The sequence below is a fragment of the Helianthus annuus genome, chromosome 13, assembly GCF_002127325.2.
Source record: "Helianthus annuus cultivar XRQ/B chromosome 13, HanXRQr2.0-SUNRISE, whole genome shotgun sequence".
In the NCBI taxonomy this organism is placed as follows: Eukaryota; Viridiplantae; Streptophyta; class Magnoliopsida; order Asterales; family Asteraceae; genus Helianthus; species Helianthus annuus.
Genome location: NC_035445.2, coordinates 45367708 through 45387411, shown reverse-complemented (window position 1 = coordinate 45387411; position 19704 = coordinate 45367708).

Genomic DNA, 19704 nt, shown 5'->3' with positions numbered 1-19704 from the left:
TCCCACATTCGAACTAGAACCCGATACTTTTTTCTTGTCATCTCTCTTGTTTTGTCTATCCATAGTGTGCTTGAGAATTTTTTAAATTGGGTGAAAAATGAAATGTTTAAAATGGTAGAATTTATATTTATAAATGTATTTAATGGTTTTTTCTAACTGTTGGGATTGAACCCTATCAGAGGAACATATAATTAAAGCCAAAACTGGATCAGAGCAGTGGATCCAGAATAAGCAAAAGTTATGTAATCAAGTCTCTCCCCTTGAAAGTGGTTTCAACATCTGCTGACCTAGAATCTACTGATCATTACTAACTGTTGACCTACAACTGCTGTCAAAGTCAAAGACTGATGGAAGACTAAAGCCCTGCTGTTCAATCTACTGCTATGGGTCAAGCTCTGCTGAATATATCAAGTATTGCTGGGTTCACATCAGTGGAAGGATGCAACAGTAGTTTAGTTTATATTATGAGATGTAATGTATGGCAGTAGTTAGCATAGCAGGTTTTATATAGATCAGATGTTAGAGTTTGTTAGGAGGTTAGATGTCACTTTCATGCTGACGTCAGCTTAGATGCTTCAGTAGTTTGTCCGTTCCTATAAATAGAACAGTACCCTGTACTGTTCTATCAGCTCTTCACCATCTTCTTCCTGTACGAACAAATCACTGAGCTTAGCCTGAGGGGCAGTTTGTTGCATACATGCAATTGTAATTGAATCTTGAAATAAATTTAAGCATTCGGTTCATTGTTGAAAATGTGTGTTGAAAGTAATTCTCCTGTTTGATTGTGAAAAGTTTGTTTCCATTTAAATTCCCTTGCACTACTCTTTCATTGTTCATCTTAATTCAAACATAAATCCTAATCAATCCAAACTCAGATCCTAACAATTGGTATCAGAGCTTGGACAGTCAAATTTGATTTAACAATCATTTTGACATAAATAGTTCAGCTCGAAATCATTGATACTGATAGTTTGTTCATTTTGTTGAAAAACAGTGTAAGGTTTAATCACCATCAAAGTTGATTAATCAGTGCCTGTAAAACAACCAGGATGACGTCACAATCACAAGATGATAAGAATAACATTGGCTCTCTTTTCAAACCACCCATGCTTAAACGTAATGAATATAACATCTGGGAGAGAAGGATGGGTCACATCCTTGCTCAACAGAATACTGGATGTTGGAGATCTGTTGTTTTTAGACCACATGTTCCCATGGTGCCAAGTGCTGAGGATTCAAAGAAGTTCGAACCTAAAAAACCTGAAAATTATTGATGTGTGTAAAATGCAACATATAAAACACATCAATTAAAGGCATAAAACTAACCCTTTTTAAGTACTAATGTTGGAAAAAGAGTGTTTTTGTCTTCCTTTTGTATTTTCAGGATGAAATGAGCTCAAAATCACAAAAGAAGCAAAAAGACCCCTAATTCTATCATAATTACAAGAAAAGGAACAAAAGCAAACTGCCCGGACCCTCAACGGCACCTCCCAAGACAAAGAGAAGAGAACAGATGTCTGAACACGCCCCGTGTCCAGTGAACACGGGGGCGTGCCCAGGAAGCAGCAGAAAAGACAAACCAGTAGAAGCTTCCATTGCTCACCACGGGGCCGTGCCCAGCAGACACGGGGGCGTGTTGAAAGTACAGCAGGCGCATTAATTGTAATTCGCAATTACAATTAATGAAGAGAGAGAATGTCAGACGGGCACGGGGCCGTGTTCAGCGAACACGGGGCCGTGTCCAGCGTTCTGTTCAGCCTATAAATAGAGGAGCTTGGCTTCATTCTCTCTCATCCCTTGGCACACCACCTCTCTCACACTTCATCCACCACCCACCACCACCATAACACCATCATCCACCACCATCATCCATTGTCCATCATAGAGTGTGTGAGTCGTCTCGGGATCCAAGATTGATCGTAAGAGTTCTTGACAAACAAGGCCATGTTTGCCTAAGTCTCTTACATCACTTGGTGAAGACAAGTGTTTAGTATAATACTTTTTATTTTTAATCTTTTGCACTTTTTATTTGGTTTTGTATTAATGACTTTAATAACTAGTTACTTATGTTGAAGGTGATCTTTCCTTATCGTTTGTCCGTGGTGTCTTGGCATTATTTTACTGTCTATATAAAATAAAAGATTTTCACCATTCATATCTCCACGGTCTATATGGAGGTATGTTGGCTACCTGGTCGGGGGTTAAGGGAACGGTTTGGTAAAGGTCTTGCCCTCGTTCAGCGTTTAGAGGTCCTGCTTGGGACCTGGGTCAAATTTAGTAGGATCTCCTTCAATGCCCATAGGTATTGGATGGCGGGGATCCAAACTCTTTGACCCCCTCATAAGCTAACTACTATTAATACTATAACCCGGCTATTTAGGACTGTATCCCTGCTGACTCAGACTACTTAGCCGAGGGTAACGTCACCGCCAAAAGCGGGGCCTACCATAATTTGCATTAATAACTTAATTCATTATCTTTCAATAATCCAACCCTTTAGGATTGTATCCTTGCTGACTCAAACTACTGGGTTGAGGGTAACGTCACCTCCGAAAAAGGGGCCTACTACAATAACTAAGATAATCTCTTAAACAAGTGCAAAAGTGCGAAAATAATCAAAGGTTATACTAATACACGTGTCGGATCCAAGTGATTCATCTTGTCTATCTGTTTTTATTTTATTTTATTTTTCAGCATTTAGTTAGTTTTTATTTTTCTTAGTTTAAAACATTTTTCTAACTTTTTGATTTGATTAGACGTTGAGGATAAACCGGTATTAAAAGCTCTTGTGTCCTTGGACGACCTCGGTATCTTACCAACACTATACTACGTCCACGATGGGTGCACTTGCCCATATGTGTGTTTAGTGTTAGTAAATATCGTGTTTTATAAATTTAAAACTTGGCTAAAAGTGTAAAAAGGGCTTAAATATATATCTAAAATTATATTACACTACACGCACATCAAGTTTTTGGCGCCGCTGCCGGGGACACAAGGATTTTAAGAAAGCTTAAAATCGACGGCCTAATCAGTTTTTCAAAACGCGCGCATTTTTCTGCATTTTAGTTTAGTTTTTGCATTTACAGTAGCTTGAACACGGGGCCGTGCTCGCTGAACACGCCCCCGTGCTGCATATTTTAGAGTAGATACCCAGATACAGAGTCTGACCACGGGGCCGTGTTCACTCAACACGCCCCCGTGCTCAAAGTGACCAGTTAATTTAATTAAAACGCCCAGATACAGTCCCTGAACACGGGGCCGTGTTCACCCAACACGGGGCCGTGTCCAGCTTCTGTTTCCGTCTTATTTTTGTTTTCTGGTCCCGAGACTCAGTTGTAGTCTGTTGAGTGATTCCTATGGATCAATACTCAAGAGATTACAACTACACCTATGATGAGGATGATTATAGGGGTAATTATTGCACTAATTGTCGTAATGCACACTCGGTTCAATATAATACTTCATATCAACCATCCAATTCATACAACCATTATGAGGAGCCCAGGTACGAGCCATCGACTTCATACACATCCTATGAAGACCAAAGGTATGAACCTCCTTCCTCATACTCGTATTTTGATGAACCAAGGTATGAGCCTTCATACTCATACTTTGAAGATTCAACATATGAGCCACCACCTTCATACACTTATTATGAGGAACCATGGCGTGAACAACTCACCTCATATGAGTACTATGAAGAACAAAGTTTCGACCCTTATCCATCATATACTTACAATGAAGAACAATGGTGTGAACCATCTACTTCATATGAGTACTATGAGGAACCAAGGATCGAACAACCGGATTCAAGCTTAGAGGATCCAAATTCTTTCAATCTCACCGAAGTAACCAATAGGATATTAGAACACATTAAAACTATCGAACGTTGCATAAAAGAATCTCGCGCAAGGGAAGAGGAATCCCGCGCGAGAGAAGAGTTAAAAAGTAATAATAACGTAGAGATAGTTGAAAATGTAAAAATGGAAGAACAAGAAAGTGAAAAACAGACACATGAGTTAAACAACGAAAATGGTGAGTCCGATAATGTTAAAATTCAAGAAGAGTCTAATTTAGAGGAAATTATTCTCTTGTCACCTACTTTCGAAAACAATTGTTTAATAACCCCTCATGCTAAGTTTTTAAAAGAGTTAAACACTAGTGCTAAAATTGAAGAAATGGTAAGTGTTAAGTTAACTAATGATCAAACCTCGCTAATAAAAGAAGATCCTTTTGAAATTAACATCACACCGGTTCCATGTTTCTTTCAAAATTCGTTTATTAGTAATGTCACTATTGATAAAGATCTTTGTGTTAACATAATGCCCAACTACATTTTTGAAAAGTTAAGTATTAGTGATTTTACTCCACTTCAAATACCCATTTTTCTATCCGACCGAAAAGTAATGAAATCAATCGGTGTAGTCGAAGATATTTTGGTTCGAACAAATCAAATGGTAATCCCAACCGACTTCGTCATCTTAGATGATGCCCCCCTAGTCTTGGGAAAACCTTTTGTACAAACTCACAAAGCTTTGAAAAACCGGAAATTCAACAATCTAACTCTTCAATTAGGGGCATTCAAAAGGAGCATAGATCTTGAGCGCTCAATGAAATATCCTTTTGGCAACAATGACCCCCTAATTGAAGATGAAGCTGAACCACCTGATACAAACCACGAGGAAGACCACTTTGTCGACGAAGAGGTAGCCATAGAACAAACTTTTAAAGTTCTTGATCTAGATGAACCACAAAATAAGGTATCTCCTAAAGACCCACCCATCGAGCTCAAAGAACTCCCTAAAGGTTTGGAATATGCTTTTCTAGGCAAAGATGGTAGTTTACCTGTAATTATTTCGTCTAAATTAACTAGCGTAGAAAAAGAAAAATTAGTTAACCTACTTAAAAAACACAAAAATGCGATCGCTTGGAAGCTTGTAGATATTAAGGGAATAAGTCCTTCCATGTGCACGCACAAAATTTTAATGAATGATGACTACAAAACAGTAATTCAACCACAACGAAGAGTGAACCCCAATGTTCAAGAAGTGGTTAAAAATGAAGTCATCAAACTACTCGACGCCGGACTAATCTACCCTATCTCCGATAGCCCGTGGGTAAGTCCCGTCCAAGTAGTCCCAAAGAAAGGAGGTATGACGGTAATAACTAACGAGAAAAATGAATTAATACCCACAAGAACCGTCACAGGATGGAGAGTCTGTATAGACTATAGGAGATTAAATGAAGCAACAAGGAAAGACCACTTTCCTTTGCCCTTCATTGATCAAATGTTAGAAAGATTATCCGGTCATAAATTTTATTGTTTCTTAGATGGTTTTTCAGGTTACTTTCAAATACCGATAGCACCAGAAGACCAAGAGAAAACAACTTTCACATGCCCCTACGGAACTTTTGCATATCGACGCATGCCATTCGGTCTATGTAATGCGCCTGCAACATTCCAACGTTGTATGGTCGCCATTTTCCATGATATGATTGAAAAAACCATGGAAGTCTTCATGGATGACTTTTCCATCTTTGGAGACTCATATGATCAATGCCTCGATAATCTTGAACGAATGCTATCCCGATGTGAGGAAACTAACCTCGCCCTTAACTGGGAAAAATGCCATTTCATGGTAACAGAGGGAATAGTACTCGGACATAAAATCTCAAGCGAAGGAATGGAAGTTGATCGAGCAAAAATCGAGACCATATCTCGATTACCTCCCCCATCCTCCGTGCGAGCAATCAGAAGTTTCCTAGGGCATGCCGGATTCTATAGAAGGTTTATCAAAGACTTTTCGAAAATTTCAAGACCTCTAACAAAATTGCTTGAAAAAGATGCACCCTTCATCTTTGACAAGGAATGCAATCAAGCATTTCTGACCCTCAAGGAAATGCTAGTCAATGCACCTATCATGATAGCGCCAGATTGGAAATTTCCCTTCGAAATCATGTGCGATGCAAGCGACTTTGCTGTTGGAGCAGTCTTGGGACAAAGAAAAGAAAAACATTTCCACCCAATCTATTATGCTAGTAAAACTCTAAATGATGCACAAGAAAATTATACAACTACAGAGAAAGAGTTACTAGCGGTGGTCTTTGCTTTTGATAAATTTCGTTCTTATCTTGTTCTTTCTAAAACAATAGTTTATACAGACCATGCAGCCATCAGGTACCTCTTCAAGAAGCAAGACGCAAAACCCCGTTTGATAAGGTGGATTCTACTCCTCCAGGAATTCGACATCGAAATCAAGGACAAAAGAGGAGCAGAAAACACTGCTGCAGATCACCTCTCACGCTTAGAAGACCCAGCTTTGGAGACAACCAGGGACGAGCAAATCAACGAAAAATTTCCCACGGAGTCCCTGGAAATGATGGAAAGCAGACAAGAACCATGGTATGCCGACTACGCTAATTTCTTAGCCAGCGGTATAGTCACCAAAGGATGGCCACATCATCAAAGAAAAAAATTCTTTGCTGATGTAAAGCATTACTTTTGGGAAGACCCCTATCTTTTCAAAATGTGTGCTGATCAACTCATCCGAAGGTGTGTCCATGGTAATGAAGCACAAAGAATACTCCGTCATTGTCATGAAGGTCCATACGGAGGACATCATGGTGCCTCAAGTACCGCGAGAAAGGTATTTGATTCTGGATTTTACTGGCCAACCATTTACAAGGATGCACAAAACCTTGTAAAGACATGTGATGCCTGCCAAAGATCAGGTAATATTTCTTCCAAAAACGAAATGCCCCAAAATGGCATTCTCGTTTGTGAAATCTTTGATGTGTGGGGACTCGATTTCATGGGACCTTTCCCGCCTTCAAAAGGAAACAAATATATACTTGTGGCGGTCGATTACTTGTCTAAATGGGCAGAGGCCGAAGCTCTTCCAACAAATGATGGAAGAGTAGTAGTAAAATTCCTAAAAAAATTGTTCTCACGTTTCGGCACACCAAAGGCATTAATAAGTGATAGAGGTACCCATTTTTGTAATCATCAACTCGAAAAAATCTTAACAAGATATGGGGTCTATCACCGGGTCTCAACAGCATATCATCCTCAAACAAACGGGCAAGCCGAAGTGACTAATCGAGGTTTAAAACGAATACTTGAGAAAACCGTAGGGATAAATAAAAAAGAATGGGCTGACAAACTAGATGACGCTTTATGGGCTTTTCGAACCGCTTATAAAACCACTATAGGCACAACCCCATATAAACTCGTCTATGGAAAAAGTTGTCACTTGCCAGTAGAAATTGCTCACAAAGCCTACTGGGCAATTAAAAACGTAAACTTAGATTTGGAAGTTGCCGGTAAGAATCGATTTTGTCAAATAAACGAATTAGAAGAACTTAGGAATTATGCATATTCTAACTCCGAAATTTATAAAGAAAGAATGAAAAATTTGCATGATAAATATATTAAATCTAATGAATTTCGGGTTGGAGACCAAGTTCTATTGTTCAATTCGCGACTTCGGTTGTTTCCTGGTAAGTTAAAATCTAGGTGGTCGGGACCTTTTTCAGTCACCCATGTTTTTTCACACGGTGCAGTAGAAATTAAAACTCGAAATGGGACACCATTTAAAGTCAATGGCCAACGGCTGAAACTCTACAGAGGATCCATTGAGGATGAGGAAGAGGAAATCGCACTTCAAACGGTCAACGAATAAACTCATACCAGACATGTTACAGGTAAGTATACATTCGGAACTGGTAAAAATCATCTAACCATTATTCGGAGATAAGGGGCATGCACACAAGCACAAAAAAAAAAAAAAAAAAAAAAAAAAAAAAAAAATTCAAAAAATTTCACCCGGCACGGGGCCGTGTTCGCTGAACACGGGGCCGTGTCGAGGCGACTGTCGGGATAAAACCCATTTGTTCTATCAGTTACACCATTCCACACGCCCCGTTTCGCCGAAAACTCTCTGGTTAGAGGCGATTTTCTGCCAATTTCGAACGTTACCACCAAGCCTAACAACGTCAAGGTATGATTCTATCCTTCTTAGTAGTTAGATTAGTTACTTGCATGTAGTTAAAACATCAAAAATTGGGGGAAATCTAGGGTTCTTCATGTTCATCCGGATCGAACTCAAAATTTTTGATGAAAATTGTTAGTAGTAGTTTAGAGTAGAGTAATAGGAAGTAAGTAGCCATGTATTGTTGATAGATTTGTCCGATTTCCAACTAAAAACACAAACCCTTGTTCTTGAACCGAAAAACACAAAATCGAAGGGGTAAATGGTTTGATTTTGGAAAAATGACACTTAGGGTTTCATTTTCGGGGGAAACCGCTGCTATTAGGCTAAAAATTTTCAGGTTTTCGAAACCGGGACGAAAAAATGAAAATTTGGTGTTACAGACGACTGAACACGGGGCCGTGTTCGCTGAACACGGGGCCGTGTCCAGCCCACTGTCTGCAGTTTTCAACCCGAATTTCCATGTTTCGCACTAACTTTTGTTGTATTCTTTTCAGATGTCCAAATTCACACGGTTCAATGCCAGCGAACTTGATGCAAGGGCTCGCTATGAGGTCCTACAAACAAGGCCCGAAGAATATCCAAGGCGGGCATGCACCGATCTGCTGACAATGGTAAACCAACTGGACCGCTTCAACAACATAGTGACGGGTCCGCTGCACGTTGCATTGACTACCCGACTTCGGTCGGTCCACCAATGCACATTGGAGTTCTATAGTACGTTTATCTTCAACTCGAGACGCGACCCGTTTGATCACGATGCGGTCGAGTTTCGATGTGGGGGTACGACCTATAGAACCTCCATGGCGCAGTTCGGATCAATCATTGGGCTGTACAAAGATGAAGAAGCAGGGAACGAAGAGAATACCGGGGGGTTGCGAGATTTGGACGCAAGTGAACGTCAAGCAGCATGGGCACAAATCGGTGAAGGGATCTATAACTCCAGCAGCACAAAGAGTACCAAACTGAGGGACCCGCTATACCGTTACATTCACAGGCTCCTCACGTACTCGTTGAACCAACGCCATGACAGTAGTGGCGTTGTTGGGGTTAGAGATTTGGTTGTCCTCCACTGCATCCATAACCGGAAGCCTCTCGATGTTTCTTACCTCCTACTGCGGAACATGCACTTAAACCGCCTTGCCACTGCTCCTACACCAATCTTCTTCGGGGGATGGGTGTACCGTCTTTTCAAGCACTTCGCGAACATCCCAAAGTCCTTCGAAAGGAGCCCATGGTCGGGACGGGTTGATTACCATATCTGCCGGGCCATGAACTTGCTCTATGAAGCGGAGGACGGGACGGTGAGCTTTCAAAGGACGCAAGGCTACGCATGGAACCCGCAAGAGGCTCTAGTTCTTCACGCACCACCTCCACATTTCCAATACCCTCCCCAAGGCGATCCGGGTCAATCCTCCTCTCAAGGAGGCGGTTTTCCTAATTTCCAAAGTTTGCATGATCTTTTGCAGGAAAACCTCATGTGCACTCGGAACACCTACAACCTTGCCAACAACACACATCTCCGGGTGGGAGCTATCGAACGCAGCGTCAACGACATACAAGATGACATCGGTAGCATCCGGGAGTACATGGCGAGGCAGGGAGGCGGAGGTGAAGACAGTGATGAAGATATGGAGTAGGAGGCCGGGAGGAGCAAAGGGCTAGCTGGTTATGAGCCCACAGGTTTGATCACCCTTTCCTATCGAACAATTCATGGCCTGCGTGCCATTTGTCAAGACAATTTACTTTCCTTAACTCTTTTCTTTTTATTTTTACTTTGTTTTTACTTTGTGTTGGATAATGTTTAACTATGGTAAGATTAGGATGTTTGGTGCTTGGTTGGATGGTATTGAATGCTTGAACAGGTGTAATGCAAGGGTTAGAATGCTAAACATTAGCACTCGCAGCCCTAGGAGGAAGAAACCGGGAGAAAACCATATTTTTCTGGCTAACAGACTGTCCACACGGGGACGTGTTCAGCCGACACGCCCCCGTGTCCATCTCCCAGATCTGCTGTTTGGCTACTGACCTGCAGATTTTTGTCCAACACGTGGCCGTGTTCACCCAACACGCCCCCGTGTTCACCCTCTGTAAGTTCTTCGTTACTGGCAGTTCTCCACGGGGCCGTGTTCAATGAACACGGGGCCGTGTCCAGAGTGCCAGTAACACAAATCTTTGTTTTTAAACACACTTTTACATATTTTAATCAACCAAAAACTCTATTTTTGGACACATTGAGGACAATGTGTAATTTAAGTGTGGGGGGGATGCTAAAACCTTGGAATTTTGCAAAATCCTAAAACAAGCCTTACACAAAACTCTATTGGAACCGCTAAACACCCCAAATTTTTTTCAAAAACTTTTTCATTTTTTTTATTTATTTACTTGTCTTAGTTTAAGTTGGGAATAACAAGTTATAAAAGGGTTATATTTTTACAAACTCACAACCGATAGCGTCGTGATAAAAAGAACTAACATAAGAAAATTATGAAACGGTATAACAAGTCTAGCTAAAATTCGATTATATATGCTTGTTCACATTAAAAACCCATTCCCACAAAAAGTGAGTTTTGAGCCTTTATTGAGCATAAAAATACACATATTTTAGATTAAATGCTCATTTTTCGTTTCTTGTGTGATTAGCCGCTCGGTTTTTACAAATCTAGAACTTGCCACGACGATACATTCCCGGTCCTTACCAACTTAAACCCAAGTAAGTAAATGATGGAGGCATTAGGACTAACTATTTTTCTTTCAAAACCATTATTTTTCATTTTTTTTTTTTTTTTTTTACCTACCCAAAATCCCCCTAGAAAACCCCTTTGAGCCTAAACCTTTCATTTCATTACCCCCAAAACAATTTTTTTTACCCACCAAAAAACCTTTTTCATTTTTTCACCTTTATTTTAGTAACATACTCGGTTTTTCATAAACATACCCTTTACGTGACGGAAAAAAAAAAAAAAAAAAAAAAAAAAAAAATTTGTTGAAGTCAAAAACAAACATAAGCTACAAAAAGCTTGTTTGGAGAAATACTTCAAAAATAAATGTCACCAAAAATAAGGTATTTCACGAAAAACCGACACTTGTTACAATTTTCGCCCTTTTTACTAACCACTAACCAACCACCCACCTTTAAACCCAAGCCTTCACCCCAAAAGACCTCTTGATATTTACAAAGGTAAAAGTTAAAAAGGAGGAGGATTGATCGCTTGGCAAGCATATGGAAAATGTAAATCCGTGCCGCTCTCGAGCGATTCACTTAAATATACACCTTCGGCCGAGTGATTGAGTGATCTCCCGTGAGGTATGTGAACTTGTATATAAATGGAATTTTAATAAGGCATGCTATGCCAAATTAAGTAGTTTATCTTATGAAAAGTTCAAAATAAACCATGACGAATAAGATTGTAAATAAAATAAAAATAGAACCTATACAAACCTTGGATTCCCGACACTCTAGGACAAGTTAAAAAACTTCTCTTCTACCTATTCCATTTGGGAGTGTAAGCCACATTAAAAGAGTTTTGCTTGAGGACAAGCAAAAGTTCAAGTGTGGGGGTATTTGATGTGTGTAAAATGCAACATATAAAACACATCAATTAAAGGCATAAAACTAACCCTTTTTAAGTACTAATGTTGGAAAAAGAGTGTTTTTGTCTTCCTTTTGTATTTTCAGGATGAAATGAGCTCAAAATCACAAAAGAAGCAAAAAGACCCCTAATTCTATCATAATTACAAGAAAAGGAACAAAAGCAAACTGCCCGGACCCTCAACGGCACCTCCCAAGACAAAGAGAAGAGAACAGATGTCTGAACACGCCCCGTGTCCAGTGAACACGGGGGCGTGCCCAGGAAGCAGCAGAAAAGACAAACCAGTAGAAGCTTCCATTGCTCACCACGGGGCCGTGCCCAGCGGACACGGGGGCGTGTTGAAAGTACAGCAGGCGCATTAATTGTAATTCGCAATTACAATTAATGAAGAGAGAGAATGTCAGACGGGCACGGGGCCGTGTTCAGCGAACACGGGGCCGTGTCCAGCGTTCTGTTCAGCCTATAAATAGAGGAGCTTGGCTTCATTCTCTCTCATCCCTTGGCACACCACCTCTCTCACACTTCATCCACCACCCACCACCACCATAACACCATCATCCACCACCATCATCCATTGTCCATCATAGAGTGTGTGAGTCGTCTCGGGATCCAAGATTGATCGTAAGAGTTCTTGACAAACAAGGCCATGTTTGCCTAAGTCTCTTACATCACTTGGTGAAGACAAGTGTTTAGTATAATACTTTTTATTTTTAATCTTTTGCACTTTTTATTTGGTTTTGTATTAATGACTTTAATAACTAGTTACTTATGTTGAAGGTGATCTTTCCTTATCGTTTGTCCGTGGTGTCTTGGCATTATTTTACTGTCTATATAAAATAAAAGATTTTCACCATTCATATCTCCACGGTCTATATGGAGGTATGTTGGCTACCTGGTCGGGGGTTAAGGGAACGGTTTGGTAAAGGTCTTGCCCTCGTTCAGCGTTTAGAGGTCCTGCTTGGGACCTGGGTCAAATTTAGTAGGATCTCCTTCAATGCCCATAGGTATTGGATGGCGGGGATCCAAACTCTTTGACCCCCTCATAAGCTAACTACTATTAATACTATAACCCGGCTATTTAGGACTGTATCCCTGCTGACTCAGACTACTTAGCCGAGGGTAACGTCACCGCCAAAAGCGGGGCCTACCATAATTTGCATTAATAACTTAATTCATTATCTTTCAATAATCCAACCCTTTAGGATTGTATCCTTGCTGACTCAAACTACTGGGTTGAGGGTAACGTCACCTCCGAAAAAGGGGCCTACTACAATAACTAAGATAATCTCTTAAACAAGTGCAAAAGTGCGAAAATAATCAAAGGTTATACTAATACACGTGTCGGATCCAAGTGATTCATCTTGTCTATCTGTTTTTATTTTATTTTATTTTTCAGCATTTAGTTAGTTTTTATTTTTCTTAGTTTAAAACATTTTTCTAACTTTTTGATTTGATTAGACGTTGAGGATAAACCGGTATTAAAAGCTCTTGTGTCCTTGGACGACCTCGGTATCTTACCAACACTATACTACGTCCACGATGGGTGCACTTGCCCATATGTGTGTTTAGTGTTAGTAAATATCGTGTTTTATAAATTTAAAACTTGGCTAAAAGTGTAAAAAGGGCTTAAATATATATCTAAAATTATATTACACTACACGCACATCAATTATACTGAAACTGATTTCCAAAAGTTCGAACTCGATGCCAAAGCATTTAGCATCATTGCATCTGCATTACCCAATGAAATCTATGCTGGACTGTTACATTGTAATAGTGCCAAAGAGCTATGGGATGCACTGAAGGAACAGTTTGGGGGAACGGAAGAAGTTATTGAAAACAATAGGGAAATTCTGAATCAGCAGTATGAAACCTTTTGTCACATCAAGGGTGAATCATTGACCCAACAGTTTGAGCGATTTAGCTGTCTCATTAGTGAGCTAAGACTTGTTAAAGTTACATTTCCTAATGCAACTCAAAATAGCAGGTTTCTTAGATCACTACCTGAAAAATGGGATACAATTGCTTTTGTAACTAGAAATTCAGCTGAGTTCAAAGATCTGACCCTGACCCAACTTCATGGTAGACTCCTGACCTATGAAAGGGAGTTAAACCAGAAAAGGAAGTTGCAAGAGTCTGGCAAAGTTACAGGTGACTATTCATTTGGCAGCACAGCTCTTTTTGGTCAGGAAGAATCTGGTAGCAGTAGTAAGGATCAGAGTTTTGACCACTTTATTGATATAACTGCTGGTGGAAATTTCAACAACTCTGATTCTCACTCTGCAAATTATGCTTTTGCTGCAAATTGTGAAAATCAGATGTCAGATAACTTGTGCTTTGAACTAAATGATTTGCAACACTTTGATCCCACTGACTTAGAAGAGATGGACATTTTGCATCAATTGGCTTTGCTTAGTGTAAGAACAAGCAAATTCTATAAAAGAACAGGGAGAAAATTCCCAGGGTTACATGGGAATTTGAGAGTGGGGTTGGATAAATCAAAACTGAAATGCTACAAGTGCAATAGGCTAGGTCATTTTGCTAGGGAGTGCAGGAGTCAAACCACTGATCTAATAATAACTCATCCCAGCTCAAACCCTAGACCACAACATCAAAGCACTGTGCAATATACCCAATATACCCCTACAGCACATATTAATACTGCTCACTATGTTGCAACCTCTGTGCCTGTGCATTATGTTCAAACCACTGTTCGACAAATTTAGTATGTTCAAGCCCCTGTCCCTCAGGCACAAGTGCAACCTGTTGCACCTCAACAAGCTGCTCCAACAGTAGTACAACCAGATTAGCAAAGCTTTTTCACCCAAGGCTTTGTTGACTGGAGCAGCATGCCTAATGAGCTTGGTGTTTTGCACTCTATGCTTCTAATGATAACCTTAATTATGAATTTTGTTTGATGGCATTAGAGTCAATACCAGAAGGGGTAGAAACTGAAGGTGAACAGCTAAGTGCTGAAACAGTGGATAAAGTGGCTGAAGCAGTGGTTACTACAGTTGCTGGTGAACTACTGCTGGGAGAAAATTCAGAAACCCTGATTGAACCACTGTCTGATCCCTGGTCCAAAGAAAACAAAGAAGAAGAGAAAGAGAAGAGAGCTGATAAAGAAGATGATCATCAATGTGATTGTGCCATGATGGCTGCTGCTAAGGTATCACCTCAAGTTCTTGAAAAACTGTGTTCAGACAAATGCATTATTGCTTTTGCTAACATTAAAGAGGTAAATGAAAACCTTAGAGATAAAGTCTTTACTGATGAAGTCAAATTTGAAAAGTCATTAAAAGAACTTAAAAACAAATTGGCTAAAAAAGATAAAGAAATCAGCAGTCTCAAAGAAGAGCAAAGCATAACCAAGACTCAACTCCAAACTATGGAAGAAAAATACCAAGTTTGTAAATAGGATTTGGAATCCACCCAAATCACTTGTGAAAAATGGGTGGAATCTTGCAAAGGTTATGAGGTCATGCTTGAAAAACAGATTAAAAGCAATGTAAAATTTGGTGTTGGCTTTAGAAAACATGATGAAATTGAAAACAATGCTTCAAAAGAATCTGTTCAAACCATTGTTGAAGTTATTCCCACAAACAAGGATGGCCAAGAGGTTAAAATAACTGACAAACTTGGTAACAAAATTACTTTTGAAAGATCTATGGGGTCCTCAACCTTTGAGGAAATTGAGAAATACCAATTCAAACCCACATGGTCTGATGAGTGTGACATCCTTGAAAACTTCAAACCAATGGATTTCACAACCACTGATGGTGTAAAAGCTCCAAAAGCAAAGGTCATTCCTATCAAAGACATCCCAATAGTGGTTCAAAACTCTGTTGCTAAGGAGTCTGAGAAAAGGAAGAAAAGAGAAAAGATCAAAAACCTGTTTTGTGATTTTTGTGAAAAGAGAAATCATCTAACAAAAGACTGTTTTCATCTAGAAGCATATGATCTAAACAAAACAAGTGTCATTGTACCTGCTGAAAGCTGCACCATCGGTGAGAAAACAAACCACAAAACTCAAGAATGTGTGTATCTCAAAAACTTTGATGTAAAAAGGAATGAGTACACTGCAAAAACATCCTTAAGTCCATCAACATCATCTGTCAAGTTCACAAAGAACCAACCACTGTTTGTGCCAGTCCAAACAGCTATCACAAAACAGCTGAACCAAACATCTGTTCAAAGAGACGTTCAAGTGACTGATGCACCCCCTGCCAATCAGTTCAGAAGAGGTAAGGGACAACCATCATACCAAAGGATCCCACATGTTTATGAGACTTACAAAAAGCCTTTTAAACCAAGAGTGAACAGGCATCCTTTTGGTTATCAACAGGTGACTGGTCAAGACCCACAATAATGGTTAGAGAAAAACTGTCCTAAAACTATCCAAACCCCTGATCTAACCACTGTTTATGCACCTGAACTCACCCCAGACACTGTTGAGACCCCATCCAAAGCCTTATTGGCTTTGGAGACCCTAATGAACTAATCCTTTTACTTCATGTGCAGGGAGCTTCTGCATGCTTAGATAGCCTTTGGTATGTAGATAGTGGAGGCTCCAGGCACATGACAGGATGTAAAGCCCTTCTCAAAGATTTCAAAATCCATGGAGGGGGTGATATATCCTTTGGCAATAATAGTAAAGGGAAAGTTATGGGATCTGGTACAGTACAGTCTGGTAATGTAAAATTTAAAAATGTCAATCTAATAGACAATCTAAAATTCAACCTTCTGAGTGTTTCACAAATGAGTGATAAGGGGTATGGATCCTTCTTCACAAAGGAGTGTTGTAGGATTGTTGGACCAGAAATGGTTGAAAAGATTGAAGCAATAATAAAAACTAGAAAAACCAAACTTGTTGCTCAAAGAAGTGGCAATGTTTATGTGGTGGATATGTCAAAAGAGAGCCCCAGAACTGATGCCTGCCTGTTCTTAGCTGCATCAAACAAAGAGAGAGAACTATGGCACAGAAGATTGGGGCACACAAATCTTAAGACAATCACTGCCATTTCAAAACAGGGGCTAGTAATAGGTTTACCTCAAAAACTGTTCACCTGTCCTGAGCATTGTGTTTCCTGCTTAAAAGGAAAACAACATAAAAGCTCCTACAAATCCATTGATGAGTCCAAAACAACCAAATGTTTGCAAATGCTTCATATGGATTTGTTTGGCCCAGTTAAAGTCATGAGTCTTAGGAAAAAGAGATATTGTTTAGTTATAGTTAATGACTTTTCTAGGTTTACATGGACTTAGTTTTTACACTCAAAAGATGAGACTGCAGGCATTCTGCAAGACTTTGTGACACAGGTTGAAAAGCAGTTTGATCTTCCAATAAAAATCTTCAGAAATGACAATGGCACAGAGTTCAGGAACAAGGAGTTAGATGATTTCTGTGTGTCAAAAGGAATTGTGAGGCAATACAGCATTCCAAGAACACCAGAACAAAATGGGGTTGTTGAAAGAAAGAACAGAGCTTTGATTGAGGCTGCCAGAACCATGCTTGTTGATTCAGGTTTGCCATTAACTTTTTGGGCAGAGGCAGTAAACACTGCTTGCTATGTCCAAAATAGAGTTTTAATCAACCCCAGGCATCAAAAGACTACCTATGAACTGCTGTATAAAATAAAGCCATTGATCTCATATTTCAAAGTTTTTGGCTGTCCATGCTTCATTTTAAACTTAAAAGATTCTATCTCAAAGTTTGCAGCCAAAATTGATTGTGGTTATCATCTGGGATACTCAACCACTGCTAAGGCCTACAAAGTGTTTAACACAAGGACCAAAATAGTGGAAGAGACTTTGAATTCAATGAACTTTCATCAATGAAAATCCCAGCAAATCCTGTAGAATTGTTTGATCTTGATAAATTTACTTTTGAAAATACTGCTGTCAAGACTAACAGTGCAGATCCATCAAAAGAATCATCACCAGACTATGGGTATGAAATCATCATTCCTCAATAAAAGTCTGTCACAATGGGAAGAGCAGCAGATGTTCAAAAAAGCTGTCAAAGCTCAACCACTGCTACCTCAACAGTTGTTGACCAAAATAGCCCCTTAACCCCTGTTTCCACATCATCAAACACTGTTGATAAAAGTCCTCAAACAGTGGATCAAAGTCAGCATGTGTCCACACCATTACCACCTATTCCACCACCTTTTAAAGCCACTGCTGGATCATCAAAGTCACCAGCAGTGGTTAGCTCAGATGATTCACATCTGGAGCCATCCCCACTTAATGCCATTATTCCATACCAAGGAGAGCTTATCTTCTTGAATCTCATCCACTAGAGCAAATTATTGGCAACATCAATGAAGGGGTGCTCACAAGAAGTCAATCCCAAAACATTTGTCTTTTTGCTGGTTTTCTATCTCTTCATCAGCCAGTCAAGTACCAAGAGGCACTAAAAGACAACAGCTGGGTAGAAGCCATGCAAGAGGAGCTCCAACAGTTTAGAAGACAACAAGTTTAGGAGCTTGTACCATTGCCAGAGGGTGTAAGTCCTATTGGCACAAAATGGGTCTTCAAAAATAAAACTGATGAAAGGGGTATTGTTGTCAAGAATAAAACCAGGCTTGTGGTTCACGGGTTTAGACAAGAAGAGGGATTGATTATGATGAAACATTTGCCCTTGTAGCAAGACTTGAAGCTATCAAATTATTTCTGGCCTTTGCTATCAACCACAACATCAAGGTGTACCAAATGGATATCAAATGTGCATTCCTCTATGGTAAGATTCAAGAGGAGGTTTATGTTTGTCAACCTCGAGGCTTTGAGGATCCATTTAATCCAAATCATGTCTACAAGCTGAATAAAGCTTTGTATGGCCTGAAACAAGCACCGAGGGTCTGGTATGAAACTCTTTCCACCTTTTTACATTCCATTGGGTTCACAAGAGGTAAAATAGATCCAGAATAAGCAAAAGTTATGTAATCAAGTCTCTCCCCTTGAAAGTGGTTTCAACATCTGCTGACCTCCAATCTACTGATCATTACTAACTGCTGACCTACAACTGCTGTCCAAGTCAAAGACTGATGGAAGACTAAAGCCCTGCTGTTCAATCTACTGCTATGGGTCAAGCTCTGCTGGATATATCAAGTACTGCTGGGTTCACATCAGTGGAAGGATGCAGCAGTAGTTTAGTTTATATTATGAGATGTAATGTATGGCAGTAGTTAGCATAGCAGGTTTTGTATAGATCAGATGTTAGAGTTTGTTAGGAGGTTAGATGTCACTTTCATGGTGATGTCAGCTTAGATGCTTCAGTGGTTTGTCAGTGATTATAAATAGAACAGTATCCTGTACTGTTCTATCAGCTCTTCACCATCTTCTTCCTGTACGAACAAATCATTGAGCTCAGGTTGAGGGGGAGTTTGTTGCATATATGCAATTGTAATTGAATCTTAAAATAAATTTAAGCATTCGGTTCATTGTTGAAAATGTGTGTTGAAAGCAATTCTCCTGTTTGATTGTGAAAAGTTTGTTTCCATTTAAATTCCGCTGCACTACTCTTTCATTGTTCATCTTAGGAAAAAGAGATATTGTTTAGTTATAGTTAATGACTTTTCTAGGTTTACATGGACTTAGTTTTTACACTCAAAAGATGAGACTGCAGGCATTCTGCAAGACTTTGTGACACAGGTTGAAAAGCAGTTTGATCTTCCAATAAAAATCTTCAGAAATGACAATGGCACAGAGTTCAGGAACAAGGAGTTAGATGATTTCTGTGTGTCAAAAGGAATTGTGAGGCAATACAGCATTCCAAGAACACCAGAACAAAATGGGGTTGTTGAAAGAAAGAACAGAGCTTTGATTGAGGCTGCCAGAACCATGCTTGTTGATTCAGGTTTGCCATTAACTTTTTGGGCAGAGGCAGTAAACACTGCTTGCTATGTCCAAAATAGAGTTTTAATCAACCCCAGGCATCAAAAGACTGCCTATGAACTGCTGTATAAAATAAAGCCATTGATCTCATATTTCAAAGTTTTTGGCTGTCCATGCTTCATTTTAAACTTAAAAGATTCTATCTCAAAGTTTGCAGCCAAAATTGATTGTGGTTATCATCTGGGATACTCAACCACTGCTAAGGCCTACAAAGTGTTTAACAC